The sequence below is a fragment of the Oncorhynchus tshawytscha genome, linkage group LG31 (genome assembly GCF_018296145.1).
Source record: "Oncorhynchus tshawytscha isolate Ot180627B linkage group LG31, Otsh_v2.0, whole genome shotgun sequence".
NCBI classification, from domain to species: Eukaryota; Metazoa; Chordata; class Actinopteri; order Salmoniformes; family Salmonidae; genus Oncorhynchus; species Oncorhynchus tshawytscha.
Genome location: NC_056459.1, coordinates 35512451 through 35527603, shown reverse-complemented (window position 1 = coordinate 35527603; position 15153 = coordinate 35512451). Strand labels below are relative to the sequence as shown.

The window sequence follows — 15153 nt, the reverse complement described above, 5'->3', positions numbered from 1 at the left end:
CAGGTGCTTCTTGTTTCTCCAGAGTTCACCGACCATTCAGGTGCTTCTTGTTTCTCCAGAGATCACCGACCATTCAGGTGCTTCTTGTTTCTCCAGAGATCACCGACCATTCAGGTGCTTCTTGTTTCTCCAGAGATCACCGACCATTCAGGTGCTTCTTGTTTCTCCAGAGATCACCGACCATTCAGGTGCTTCTTGTTTCTCCAGAGATCACCGACCATTCAGGTGCTTCTTGTTTCTCCAGAGATCACCGACCATTCAGGTGCTTCTTGTTTCTCCAGAGATCACCAACCATTCAGGTGCTTCTTGTTTCTCCAGAGATCACCGACCATTCAGGTGCAAGATGTATTCTCTCATCTTGGTGTCATGTGACATTTAGCAATTTACAGCTGATTATTTTAACAGTATAGTGGTCTCATCCTGTCTCTGTTCTGGGTTTGTTAGTAACAGTGGTCTCATTCTGTCTCTGTTCTGGGTTTGTTGGTAACAGTGGTCTCATCCTGTCTCTGTTCTGGGTTTGTTAGTAACAGTGGTCTCATCCTGTCTCTGTTCTGGGTTTGTTAGTAACAGTGGTCTCATCCTGTCTCTGTTTCTGTTTTGGGTTTTTTAGTAACAGTGGTCCCATCCTGTCTCTGTTTCTGTTTTGGGTTTTTTAGTAACAGTGGTCTCATCCTGTCTCTGTTTCTGTTTTGGGTTTTTAGTAACAGTGGTCTCATCCTGTCTCTGTTTCTGTTTTGGGTTTTTAGTAACAGTGGTCTCATCCTGTCTCTGTTTCTGTTCTGGATGTTTTAGTAACAGTGGTCTCATCCTGTCTCTGTCTCTGTTTTGCTTTTTTTTAGTAACAGTGGTCCCATCCTGTCTCTGTTTCTGTTTTGGGTTTTTTAGTAACAGTGGTCTCATCCTGTCTCTGTTTTGTTTTGGGTTTTTTAGTAACAGTGGTCTCATCCTGTCTCTGTTTCTGTTTTGGGTTTTTTAGTAACAGTGGTCTCATCCTGTCTCTGTTTCTGTTTTGGGTTTTTTAGTAACAGTGGTCTCATCCTGTCTCTGTCTCTGTTTTGTTTTTTTAGTAACAGTGGTCTCATCCTGTCTCTGTTTCTGTTTTGGTTAGTTTTGTTTTTTTAGTAACAGTGGTCTCATCCTGTCTCTGTTTCTGTTTTTTTAGTAACAGTGGTCTCATCCTGTCTCTGTTTTGTTTTTTTAGTAACAGTGGTCTCATCCTGTCTCTGTTTCTGTTCTGGGTTTTTTTAGTAACAGTGGTCTCATCCTGTCTCTGTTTTGGGTTTTTAGTAACAGTGGTCTCATCCTGTCTCTGTTTCTGTTTTGGGTTTTTTTAGTAACAGTGGTCTCATCCTGTCTCTGTCTCTGTTTTTTTTTAGTAACAGTGGTCTCATCCTGTCTCTGTTTCTGTTCTGGGTTTTTAGTAACAGTGGTCTCATCCTGTCTCTGTCTCTGTTTTGTTTTTTTAGTAACAGTGGTCTCATCCTGTCTCTGTCTCTGTTTTGTTTTTTTAGTAACAGTGGTCTCATCCTGTCTCTGTCTCTGTTTTGTTTTTTTAGTAACAGTGGTCTCATCCTGTCTCTGTCTCTGTTTTGGTTTTTTAGTAACAGTGGTCTCATCCTGTCTCTGTTTTGTTTTTTTAGTAACAGTGGTCTCATCCTGTCTCTGTTTCTGTTTTGGTTTTTTAGTAACAGTGGTCTCATCCTGTCTCAGGACTCTGATGCCAGTCTCCTCTGCCAATGATTGAGCAAAGCCAAAACACACGCTGAGGTGTGAGAGTATGTCAGATGTTCAATCTCTCACTCACACACACACACACACACACACACACACACACACACACACACACACACACACACACACACACACACACACACACACACACACACACACACACACACACACACACAACCGTTTTACTCGCATTTGCTACAAAGAAAATAGATGTGTTGAAACTGCAAAAGTTAAGTACGAGAACATGTGTGAGCAAAATGTATGGCAAAAAATAAATTACTACCTTGGCGTTTATCAATGCATTTCTGCTGTTTTGTTTCATTCTCTGGTAATAGCACAAAGAAATAGGAATCCCATATCACACCTGGTGCAGCAACAGTGCCTGGAGGGGCGTTGAGCACTGTTATACTGCTTTCAAACAGGATTTACGGTATGTTGACTGTAAACTCAACTGGGCAGTGTTTATATTCACCTCTTTCAAAACAGACGCATTTCTACCACTTTGTTGTTGGTATTCACCTTTTACACGTTTCTTTAGCCCGGCAAGGAGCGAAAGGCATTCAACATTGACCCTTTATTTTGTCACAGTCACACATGATAATCTGACGTGACAACAGCAAATGACTCTAAATGAGTTTAGCCTGCTAGTTTAAATCGGCTATCTTGCTAGCAACAAACAAAAAAAACATTATCTCGCACGTTGCTTTCAGTTCCCTGGCTTGCTAGATTCACTACATATCCTAAATATGACTGCTGACTGAACCTGACTGCTGAGATGGTATTTGAACCTGACTGCTGAGATGGTATTTGGACCTGACTGCTGAGATGGTATTTGGACCTGACTGCTGAGATGGTATTTGGACCTGACTGCTGAGATGGTATTTGAACCTGACTGCTGAGATGGTATTTGGACCTGACTGCTGAGATGGTATTTGGACCTGACTGCTGAGATGGTATTTGGACCTGACTGCTGAGATGGTATTTGAACCTGACTGCTGAGATGGTATTTGAACCTGACTGCTGAGATGGTATTTGAACCTGACTGCTGAGATGGTATTTGGACCTGACTGCTGAGATGGTATTTGAACCTGACTGCTGAGATGGTATTTGGACCTGACTGCTGAGATGGTATTTGAACCTGACTGCTGAGATGGTATTTGAACCTGACTGCTGAGATGGTATTTGGACCTGACTGCTGAGATGGTATTTGAACCTGACTGCTGAGATGGTATTTGAACCTGACTGCTGAGATGGTATTTGGACCTGACTGCTGAGATGGTATTTGGACCTGACTGCTGAGATGGTATTTGAACCTGACTGCTGAGATGGTATTTGGACCTGACTGCTGAGATGGTATTTGGACCTGACTGCTGAGATGGTATTTGAACCTGACTGCTGAGATGGTATTTGGACCTGACTGCTGAGATGGTATTTGGACCTGACTGCTGAGATGGTATTTGGACCTGACTGCTGAGATGGTATTTGAACCTGACTGCTGAGATGGTATTTGGACCTGACTGCTGAGATGGTATTTGAACCTGACTGCTGAGATGTCATACAGACTGTTTCATGATTTTGTTTGTAATTTCTTATCTTTAAAAAAACAAACACTCTTTCTCAAATACTTTCATTGTGCTCTGAAATGTTTTCAATTTCAGCGTAAAGCACAGCACACACACACACACACACACACACACACACACACACACACACACACACACACACAAACCACACACACACACACACACACACACACACAAACCACACACCTATATCTCTCAGCCGAGTTGTCCTGGAAAATCTTGCCTTTGACCCCACTTCAATCTCCCCACAAAGCATCAGGTATTCCCATCAGGCCTGATCTCTACTTCAATCTCCCCACAAAGCATCAGGTATTCCCATCAGGCCTGATCTCTACTTCAATCTCCCCACAAAGCATTAGGTATTCCCATCAGGCCTGATCTATTCTTCATCTGATTGGATGTCTATCAGTCTGATTGTCTCATCTTATTGGATGTCTACCAGTCTGATTGTCTCATCTTATTGGATGTCTACCAGTCTGATTGTCTCACCTTATTGGATGTCTACCAGTCTGATTGTCTCACCTTATTGGATGTCTACCAGTCTGATTGTCTCACCTTATTGGATGTCTACCAGTCTGATTGTCTCACCTTATTGGATGTCTATCAGTCTGATTGTCTCACCTTATTATGGTCTACATTCTGCTGAATGACATTAATTAGACATTGCTTCAACAACGCAAAGTAATGTCTATAAGGGGCGGCAGGTAGCCTAGTGGTTAGAGTGGAGGGGCGGCAGGTAGCCTAGTGGTTAGAGTGGAGGGGCGGCAGGTAGCCTAGTGGTTAGAGTGGAGGGGCGGCAGGTAGCCTAGTGGTTAGAGCATTGGGTCAGTAACTGAAAGGTTGCTAGATGCAATCGCCGAGCAGACATGGTATAAATCTGTCGTTCTGCCCCCTGAACAAGGCAGTTAACCCACTGTTCCTAGACTGTCATTGTAAATAAGAATTTGTTCTTAACTAACTTGCCTGGTTAAATAAAAATAAGCCGAGAGGTAGTCATCTGAATATCTGCTGGCAGAACTGACTGGAGAGGACACTAGGTTAACAAAAGAGAAACTGTCAACATAGATAAGTCTTTGCACTGACCACAAGACTTTGACTTGATGTCCTTTCAACTAAAACTACGTCTTTCCAACGTCTTTTGCTCACTGGGCAGAGTATATTTTGCGATGAGTGTTTCTTTGTAGCAGGTTTAATAAGATGCAAATACATTTCACATAACAGTCAACATTTCGAATAACAAACGGATCGTGTTTTAGATGTCCCCGAACCCTCTTATTCACCGAGGAGAAAGGTAACTGCAGAAACATAAAACGTATTCTCTAAGAAGTTAATGTTTATTGTAAGTTGTTGAGTCTCCATAAACAGGTTGTTGAGGAATGACAGGTAATAGGATATGATTACTTGGTGGTGGAAACAATACAACTATCGCTGATCTGATCTGATTATACTAAAATGCGATACGATTCAAATAAAGCATTAAAAAAAAAACTCTCTAAACATATTACACAAATGCCTTAAATAATGCCTTAATAATGCCAACTAAATTAAAAACTGCAGGCGTTTTAACTTGCCTCCCAATGTTTTCTTTTTGTATTCACTAGCATTTCATCCAGTGAAAACGCCTATGTTTATCCGCGACGGTCAAACCCAACAAAGATGTAATCACCGTCATTATGATCGTTATCACAGCGCACCGTTTGGTTCATAAACCGGAGCCGGGTACCATCTAAGGAATTAACCAGGGATCATTTCTTCAAATTAACGTGAGAAATGCAGAATCAAAAAACAAAAATCACTTACCGTGTTTACAGCCAGGAGCGTCTAACGGACTGTAATCGGTTGTCAGAAGTTTTTTTAAGGGGGGGTTAAATAATGGTTTGTTTTTGAAGAACCGTTGAGAACGTCATCGTTTTTTTTGGTGGTGGGGGGGGTTCTATTTCGGTTTTGCTACTGGTGCGCGAGGATGATGATGGTGCTTCTCAACCGTTTTCTCGGTAGGGTTTCGCTGCTGGTGCCTCTGCATCCACACGGTGCTGCGGGAGCAACTGGAAGGAGAGGGAGGGAGAGAAAGAGAGAGAGGGGGGAAGAGGGAGAGAGGGGGGAAGAGGGAGAGAGAGGGGGAAGAGAGAGGGGGGGAGAGAGAGAGGGGAGAGAGAGAGAGAGAGGGGGAAGAGAGAGAGGGGGAAGAGAGAGAGGGGGAAGAGAGAGAGAGAGAGAGGGGGAAGAGAGAGAGGGGGAAGAGAGAGAGGGGGAGAGAGAGAGAGAGAGAGAGAGAGGGGAGAGAGAGAGGGGGAGAGAGAGAGGGGGGAGAGAAGGTGGAGGGAGAGGAGCGCAACGAGAGGCATGCCAAAGGAACGCTGTTGGACTTGATCTAGTCAGTAACTGGGCAGCAGGCCTAGCGGTATCCCGCGGTACTGTAGGAAGGAATAGACGACAAAGATGTCCATCCATTCCCCTCTCTCCTTCATTCTACCTTCTAGCTGAAATCTACTGATCAGCCTAATAAGAGAGTTGTCCTCTTGTTTCTGCTTTACTAGCATCTCTCCCTGGTTAGTCCTGAGTCAGGTGTACAGCATCTGACTAGCCGCTAGTAGGGTAGTAGAAGATGCTGCACCAGCATAGTTTAGCTGAAGCAGAAACAACCAGGGTTGGCAACCAGACTATCCTTAAAATGACCTCAACTAGAATATTAAACTGTCATCTCTATCCCCAATGTGAGCACAGCACATACCCCTTGGTAAAGCATTCACACCCTTAGTGTGCTTGCCATCTGTCCACAGGAGAAAAGCTTTCTTAAATGATCTCATTCTAATGTAATGTGTTGGCTTCATGTGTGTTGTGTCCGTGCATTCTTGTCCCAGTGTGTACACACCACTGCGATTGTGTGTGCGTGCGCTCGTACCGGTATGTTTGTGCATTCGCAATCAGTGTACCTGTGTGTTTGTGTGTGAGATACCACTAATGCTATCCACTCTAACCCACTTAGCTGTTGCTGGTGGCAGTGCAGGCCAGTCTGGGCCCGGCCATAGTGAAATGTATATTTAGGTTGAAGGCTTTGTGGATTAGAGGGATCTAACTTGGCTACCGAGGGGAATACTGTCTCTACACTTAGGATCTGCGGTTGTCCCCATAGGAGAACCCTTTTATAGTTCCAGGTAGAAAACTCTGTTGAAACAGTTCTACCTGGAACCAAAAGGGTTCTACATGGAACCAAAAGTGTTCTACATGGAACCAAAGGGGTTCTACCTGGAACTAAAAGGGTTCTACCTGGAACCAAAAGGCTTCTACCTGGAACCAAAAGGGTTTTATCTATGGGGACACCCGAAGAACCCTTTTTGGTTCTAGATAGCTGTAACAGCTTTCTTCCTGGGAAAGAGAGGCGGACCAAAATGCAGCGTGGTTAAAGTTCATGGTTCTTTAATAAGAGAAACTATATATGAACAAAATACAAAACAAGAAACATGAAAAAAAAAAAAAAAAAAAAAACAGTCCCGTGTGGCACAAACACTGACACAGGAAACAACCACCCACCAAACCCAACACAAAACAGGCTACCTTAATATGGTTTCCAATCAGAGACAATGACTAACACCTGCCTCTGATTGAGAACCATATCAGGCCAAACATAGAAATAGACAAACTAGACATACAACATAGAATGCCCTTTTTTAAATCTAAGAGTGTATTTGATGAATTGATGCTAAACTCTGGAAGTGGATCAGGTTAGTACATCCATTCAGTGACTGGACACACACAGACATGCACGCACACACACACACGCACACTCGACTGTCCCCTTTCCCTTGGACCTTGATGTCAGCACTACTGTCGTTTCAGGCCTGCAGAAGGGGCTGGATTTGAGAGAGAGAGGGCGAGAGAGAGAGAGAGCGAGAGCAAGGTGGGTAGAGACTGAAAGGACAGAGAGAGAGAGAGGTGGGTAGAGACTGAAAGGACAGAGAGAGAGACAGAGAGAGGTGGGTGGAGGGGTTAGGACAGAGAGTGACAGAAAGAGCGAGAGAGAGAGGTGGGTAGAGGGGTTAGGACAGAGAGTGACAGAAAGAGAGAGAGCGAGAGGTAGGTAGAGGGGTTTGGACAGAGAGTGACAGAAAGAGAGAGAGGTGTGTAGATGTAACCGATGTTAGTTAGCTAGTTAGCGGTGGTGCGCGCTAATAGCGTTTCAATCGGTGACGTCACTCGCTCTGAGACCTTGATTGAAGTAGTTGTTCCCCTTGCTCTGCAATGGCCGTGGATTTGTGGAGCGATGGGTAACGTTGCTTTGTGGGTGTCAGTTGTTGATGTGTGCAGAGGGTCCCTGGTTCGAGGCCAGGTAGGGGCGAGGAGAGGGACAGAAGCTATACTGTTACATAGAGACTGAATGGACAGAAATCTGAGAAGGAGGAGGGAGAGGCTCCGTATAGACTAAGGGGAATGTGCACAAAAAGAAAAGGATAAATGACTGTTAAAACATGAACTATAATTCACTATAACACTATTGTTGTTCTATTTGGCACCTAAAACCCTCACAAACTTTTACAGATGCACAATTGAGAGCATCCTGTCGGGCTGTATCACCGCCTGGTACGGCAAATGCTTAGCCCACAACCTCAAGGCTCTCCAGAGGGTGGTGCGGTCTGCACAACGCATCACCGGGGGCAAACAACCTGCCCTCCAGGATACCTACAGCACCCGATATCACAGGAAGGCCATAAAGAACATCGAGGTCAACAACCACCCGAGCCACTGCCTGTTCACCCCGCTACCATCCAGAAGGTGAGGTCAGTACAAGTGCATCAAAGCTGGGACCGAGAGACTGAAAAACAGCTTCAATCGCAAGGCCATCAGACTGTTATATATCCATCACTAGCCGGCTACCACCCGGTTACTCAACCCTGCACCTTAGAGGCTGCTGCCCGATATACAAAGACATGGAATCACTGGTCACTTTAATAATGTTTACATATTTTGCATTACTCATCTCATATTATATTCCGGCCTTTCTAGGGAGTTTTTCCTAGCCACTGTGCTTCTACACCTGCATTGCTTGCAGTTTGGGATTTTAGGCTGGGTTTCTGTACAGCACTTTGTGACATTGGCTGATGTAAAAAGGGCTTTATAATATACTGTATTACAGAGGTGTGGACTCGAGTCACAAATATGATGACTTGCAACTCGACTTTGACTTTAACACCAATGACTCATGACTTGGACTTGATACCCTCCCCAAGCCTCCCCAACCCTCCCCAAGCCACCCCAACCCTCCCCAAGCCTCCCCCACCCTCCCCAAGCCTCCCCCACCCTCCCCAACCCTCCCCCAGCCTCCCCAACCCTCCCCAAGCCTCCCCAACCCCCCAAGCCTCCCCAACCCTCTCCAACCCTCTCCAACCCCCAACCCTCCCCAACCCTCCCCAAGCCTCCACAAGACTCTCCAAGCCTCTCCAACCCTCCCCAACCCTCCCCAAGCCTCTCCAACCCTCCCCAAGCCAAAATATTAAAAATGATGCTTTTAAAAAAAGTGTGCAGTGCATCAACTCTTCATTTAACAGATTACAGCTGTGAATGTTTAAAGTCTATAATCATCAGCAAGTGAGCTGGGAAGTGACCAATGCTTATTTTATTAGTCCAAATAGTCAGGTCTGCTGGACCAACACCTCTGGTTGAAGCTGTTGGACCAACACCTCTGGCAGAAGCTGTTGGACCAACACCTCTGGTTGAAGCTGTTGGACTAACACCTCTGGTTGAAGCTGCTGGACCAACACCTCTGGTTGAAGCTGCTGGACCAACACCTCTGGTTGAAGCTGGTGGACCAACACCTCTGGTTGAAGCTGGTGGACCAACACCTCTGGTTGAAGCTGGTGGACCAACACCTCTGGTTAAAGCTGGTGGACCAACACCTCTGGTTGAAGCTGCTGGACCAACACCTCTGGTTGAAGCTGGTAGACCAAAACCGAAAGTAAGTTTCGTTTTGGTCCACCAGCTTCATAAAGCTGTAAAAATATATATATATATTTGTTGTTATTTGATAATATATTTTACAATGATCTAGATGGTCCAATGATTCCCAACACTATTCAGTACTTCTTTTCTCAAATAAACTGAAATTGAGTGCAGTGTATAATGTTAGCAACCAGGAAATTAGTAATTTCCACTAGAAAACAAAGCTTTCCAAGTGTGACAACAGATGTTGCTCCGGCAGGAGAAATCAAGAGGCCAATATCACAGCCAATCACAATACTGGCAGGTAAGTTATACTGTGAAACATTATCATTCCACTATTAGCTGGAAATATATTATGGACATTTTCTGAAATGGCAATGCAACAATTAAAATATAAATCCAATGTGTAGCACCTATAAAACACTCAGAGGTAGATAAGTGTCTATAGCACAGAGTCAACAACATCTGTAGAGCTGTGTGTTAAATGTATTATTGAGTCTGGTCTATGACGGTCGGGGTCAGAGCTGAGCTAATTAACTTTACTGGCTCTGTTAGACAGACAGCTGTGTGTCCTCATGATCACGCAAACACTCATCAAACACACACACACAGGATGGAGTAGTCATGGTGACACACGGCAGCGTCTGTCTGTGCATCTGTTTGCGTGTGTAGGTCAGCCTGTGTGTGTGTGACTAGGCCATCCATGATTGCAAGAGAGGGGGGGAAATTGGATTAGGAGAATAGGTCATCTCCACCCAAGTGGCATGTTCCCTGCAAGAGGGAAGATCGGTGTGTGGGCAAGTATTAGTATCTCCCTCTCTCTCTGTATCTCTCTGTATCTCTCTGTATCTGTATCTCTCTCTGTATCTCTCTCTCTCTCTGTATCTCTCTGTATCTCTCTCTCTCTGTATCTCTCTCTCTCTGTATCTCTCTCTCTCTCTCTCTCTCTCTCTCTCTCTGTATCTCTCTCTCTCTGTATCTCTCTGTATCTCTCTCTCTCTGTATCTCTCTCTCTCTCTCTCTCTCTGTATCTCTCTGTATCTCTCTCTGTATCTCTCTCTCTCTCTGTATCTCTCTCTCTCTCTGTCTAATACATAAATCATTCACAATATGACTAAATGTATAATCTGGATAACTCAACTAGCTAGCTCAGCGTCGCCAACAATCACAGCAATACAATCATTCACTGGTCTCTTGTATCACAACAAATAACCAGACATAATCCGATTTTATCACCGCAAAACCTTGTCGTAGTAAACACTCAGGCTGTATACCAAATGTCCTTCTATTCCCTATATAGTGCCCTACTTTTGACCAGGACCCATAGGTTTCCAATCTAAGGTAGTGCACTATATAGGAATAGGGTGCCAGTCTAAAGTAGTGCACTATATAGGGAATAGGGTGCCAGTCTAAAGTAGTACACTATATAGGGAATAGGGTGCCAGTCTAAAGTAGTGCACTATATAGGGAATAGGGTGCCAGTCTAAAGTAGTGCACTATATAGGGAATAGGGTGCCAGTCTAAAGTAGTGCACTATATAGGGAATAGGGTGCCAGTCTAAGGAAGTGCACTATATAGGGAATAGGGTGCCAGTCTAAGGAAGTGCACTATATAGGGAATAGGGTGCCAGTCTAAAGTAGTGCACTATATAGGGAATAGGGTGCCAGTCTAAGGAAGTGTACTATATAGGGAATAGGGTGCCAGTCTAAGGAAGTGTACTATATAGGGAATAGGGTGCCAGTCTAAGGAAGTGTACTATATAGGGAATAGGGTGCCAGTCTAAAGTAGTGCACTATATAGGAATAGGGTGCCAGTCTAAGGAAGTGCACTATATAGGGAATAGGGTGCCAGTCTAAAGTAGTGCACTATATAGGGAATAGGGTGCCAGTCTAAAGTAGTGCACTATATAGGGAATAGGGTGCCAGTCTAAAGTAGTGCACTATATAGGGAATAGGGTGCCAGTCTAAAGTAGTGTACTATATAGGGAATAGGGTGCCAGTCTAAGGAAGTGTACTATATAGGGAATAGGGTGCCAGTCTAAAGTAGTGCACTATATAGGGAATAGGGTGCCAGTCTAAAGTAGTGCACTATATAGGGAATAGGGTGCCAGTCTAAAGTAGTGTACTATATAGGGAATAGGGTGCCAGTCTAAAGTAGTGTACTATATAGGGAATAGGGTGCCAGTCTAAAGTAGTGCACTATATAGGGAATAGGGTGCCAGTCTAAAGTAGTGTACTATATAGGGAATAGGGTGCCAGTCTAAGGAAGTGTACTATATAGGGAATAGGGTGCCAGTCTAAAGTAGTGCACTATATAGGGAATAGGGTGCCAGTCTAAGGAAGTGTACTATATAGGGAATAGGGTGCCAGTCTAAAGTAGTGCACTATAGGGAATAGGGTGCCAGTCTAAGGAAGTGTACTATATAGGGAATAGGGTGCCAGTCTAAAGTAGTGCACTATATAGGGAATAGGGTGCCAGTCTAAAGTAGTGCACTATATAGGGAATAGGGTGCCAGTCTAAGGAAGTGTACTATATAGGGAATAGGGTGCCAGTCTAAAGTAGTGCACTATATAGGGAATAGGGTGCCAGTCTAAAGTAGTGCACTATATAGGGAATAGGGTGCCAGTCTAAGGAAGTGCACTATATAGGGAATAGGGTGCCAGTCTAAAGTAGTGCACTATATAGGGAATAGGGTGCCAGTCTAAGGAAGTGCACTATATAGGGAATAGGGTGCCAGTCTAAAGTAGTGCACTATATAGGGAATAGGGTGCCAGTCTAAGGAAGTGTACTATATAGGGAATAGGGTGCCAGTCTAAAGTAGTGCACTATATAGGGAATAGGGTGCCAGTCTAAAGTAGTGCACTATATAGGGAATAGGGTGCCAGTCTAAGGAAGTGTACTATATAGGGAATAGGGTGCCAGTCTAAGGAAGTGTACTATATAGGGAATAGGGTGCCAGTCTAAAGAAGTGCACTATATAGGGAATAGGGTGCCAGTCTAAAGTAGTGCACTATATAGGGAATAGGTGCCAGTCTAAAGTAGTGCACTATATAGGGAATAGGGTGCCAGTCTAAAGTAGTGCACTATATAGGGAATAGGGTGCCAGTCTAAGGAAGTGTACTATATAGGGAATAGGGTGCCAGTCTAAGGAAGTGTACTATATAGGAATAGGGTGCCAGTCTAAGGAAGTGTACTATATAGGGAATAGGGTGCCAGTCTAAGGAAGTGTACTATATAGGGAATAGGGTGCCAGTCTAAGGAAGTGTACTATATAGGGAATAGGGTGCCAGTCTAAAGAAGTGCACTATATAGGGAATAGGGTGCCAGTCTAAAGAAGTGTACTATATAGGGAATAGGGTGCCAGTCTAAAGAAGTGTACTATATAGGGAATAGGGTGCCAGTCTAAAGAAGTGTACTATATAGGGAATAGGGTGCCAGTCTAAAGAAGTGTACTATATAGGGAATAGGGTGCCAGTCTAAAGAAGTGTACTATATAGGGAATAGGGTGCCAGTCTAAAGTAGTGTACTATATAGGGAATAGGGTGCCAGTCTAAGGAAGTGTACTATATAGGGAATAGGGTGCCAGTCTAAAGAAGTGTACTATATAGGGAATAGGGTGCCAGTCTAAAGTAGTGCACTATATAGGGAATAGGGTGCCAGTCTAAAGTAGTGTACTATATAGGGAATAGGGTGCCAGTCTAAAGTAGTGCACTATATAGGGAATAGGGTGCCAGTCTAAGGAAGTGTACTATATAGGGAATAGGGTGCCAGTCTAAGGAAGTGTACTATATAGGGAATAGGGTGCCAGTCTAAGGAAGTGTACTATATAGGGAATAGGGTGCCAGTCTAAGGAAGTGTACTATATAGGGAATAGGGTGCCAGTCTAAGGAAGTGTACTATATAGGGAATAGGGTGCCAGTCTAAAGTAGTGCACTATATAGGGAATAGGGTGCCAGTCTAAGGAAGTGCACTATATAGGGAATAGGGTGCCAGTCTAAAGTAGTGCACTATATAGGGAATAGGGTGCCAGTCTAAAGTAGTGCACTATATAGGGAATAGGGTGCCAGTCTAAAGTAGTGCACTATATAGGGAATAGGGTGCCAGTCTAAAGTAGTGTACTATATAGGGAATAGGGTGCCAGTCTAAGGAAGTGTACTATATAGGGAATAGGGTGCCAGTCTAAAGTAGTGCACTATATAGGGAATAGGGTGCCAGTCTAAAGTAGTGCACTATATAGGGAATAGGGTGCCAGTCTAAAGTAGTGTACTATATAGGGAATAGGGTGCCAGTCTAAAGTAGTGTACTATATAGGGAATAGGGTGCCAGTCTAAAGTAGTGCACTATATAGGGAATAGGGTGCCAGTCTAAAGTAGTGTACTATATAGGGAATAGGGTGCCAGTCTAAGGAAGTGTACTATATAGGGAATAGGGTGCCAGTCTAAAGTAGTGCACTATATAGGGAATAGGGTGCCAGTCTAAGGAAGTGTACTATATAGGGAATAGGGTGCCAGTCTAAAGTAGTGCACTATATAGGAATAGGGTGCCAGTCTAAGGAAGTGTACTATATAGGGAATAGGGTGCCAGTCTAAAGTAGTGCACTATATAGGGAATAGGGTGCCAGTCTAAAGTAGTGCACTATATAGGGAATAGGGTGCCAGTCTAAGGAAGTGTACTATATAGGGAATAGGGTGCCAGTCTAAAGTAGTGCACTATATAGGGAATAGGGTGCCAGTCTAAAGTAGTGCACTATATAGGGAATAGGGTGCCAGTCTAAGGAAGTGCACTATATAGGGAATAGGGTGCCAGTCTAAAGTAGTGCACTATATAGGGAATAGGGTGCCAGTCTAAGGAAGTGCACTATATAGGGAATAGGGTGCCAGTCTAAAGTAGTGCACTATATAGGGAATAGGGTGCCAGTCTAAGGAAGTGTACTATATAGGGAATAGGGTGCCAGTCTAAAGTAGTGCACTATATAGGGAATAGGGTGCCAGTCTAAAGTAGTGCACTATATAGGGAATAGGGTGCCAGTCTAAGGAAGTGTACTATATAGGGAATAGGGTGCCAGTCTAAGGAAGTGTACTATATAGGGAATAGGGTGCCAGTCTAAAGAAGTGCACTATATAGGGAATAGGGTGCCAGTCTAAAGTAGTGCACTATATAGGGAATAGGGTGCCAGTCTAAAGTAGTGCACTATATAGGGAATAGGGTGCCAGTCTAAAGTAGTGCACTATATAGGGAATAGGGTGCCAGTCTAAGGAAGTGTACTATATAGGGAATAGGGTGCCAGTCTAAGGAAGTGTACTATATAGGGAATAGGGTGCCAGTCTAAGGAAGTGTACTATATAGGGAATAGGGTGCCAGTCTAAGGAAGTGTACTATATAGGGAATAGGGTGCCAGTCTAAGGAAGTGTACTATATAGGGAATAGGGTGCCAGTCTAAAGAAGTGCACTATATAGGGAATAGGGTGCCAGTCTAAAGAAGTGTACTATATAGGGAATAGGGTGCCAGTCTAAAGAAGTGTACTATATAGGGAATAGGGTGCCAGTCTAAAGAAGTGTACTATATAGGGAATAGGGTGCCAGTCTAAAGAAGTGTACTATATAGGGAATAGGGTGCCAGTCTAAAGAAGTGTACTATATAGGGAATAGGGTGCCAGTCTAAAGTAGTGTACTATATAGGGAATAGGGTGCCAGTCTAAGGAAGTGTACTATATAGGGAATAGGGTGCCAGTCTAAAGAAGTGTACTATATAGGGAATAGGGTGCCAGTCTAAAGTAGTGCACTATATAGGGAATAGGGTGCCAGTCTAAAGTAGTGTACTATATAGGGAATAGGGTGCCAGTCTAAAGTAGTGCACTATATAGGAATAGGGTGCCAGTCTAAGGAAGTGTACTATATAGGGAAT

At 44.0% G+C, this 15153-nt stretch overlaps 1 protein-coding gene across 1 annotated transcript in view; it reads right to left on the bottom strand.

Moving 5' to 3' along the window:
• The window catches only part of LOC112229183 (regulating synaptic membrane exocytosis protein 3-like), a 110204-nt gene extending 104869 nt beyond the window's left edge, over positions 1-5335 (bottom strand). The window contains exon 1 of the mRNA XM_042310286.1: positions 5115-5335. The gene's annotated coding sequence lies outside the window, so the exon portion shown is untranslated. The remainder of the gene's footprint in view (positions 1-5114) is intronic.
• Positions 5336-15153: the final 9818 nt, after the last annotated feature.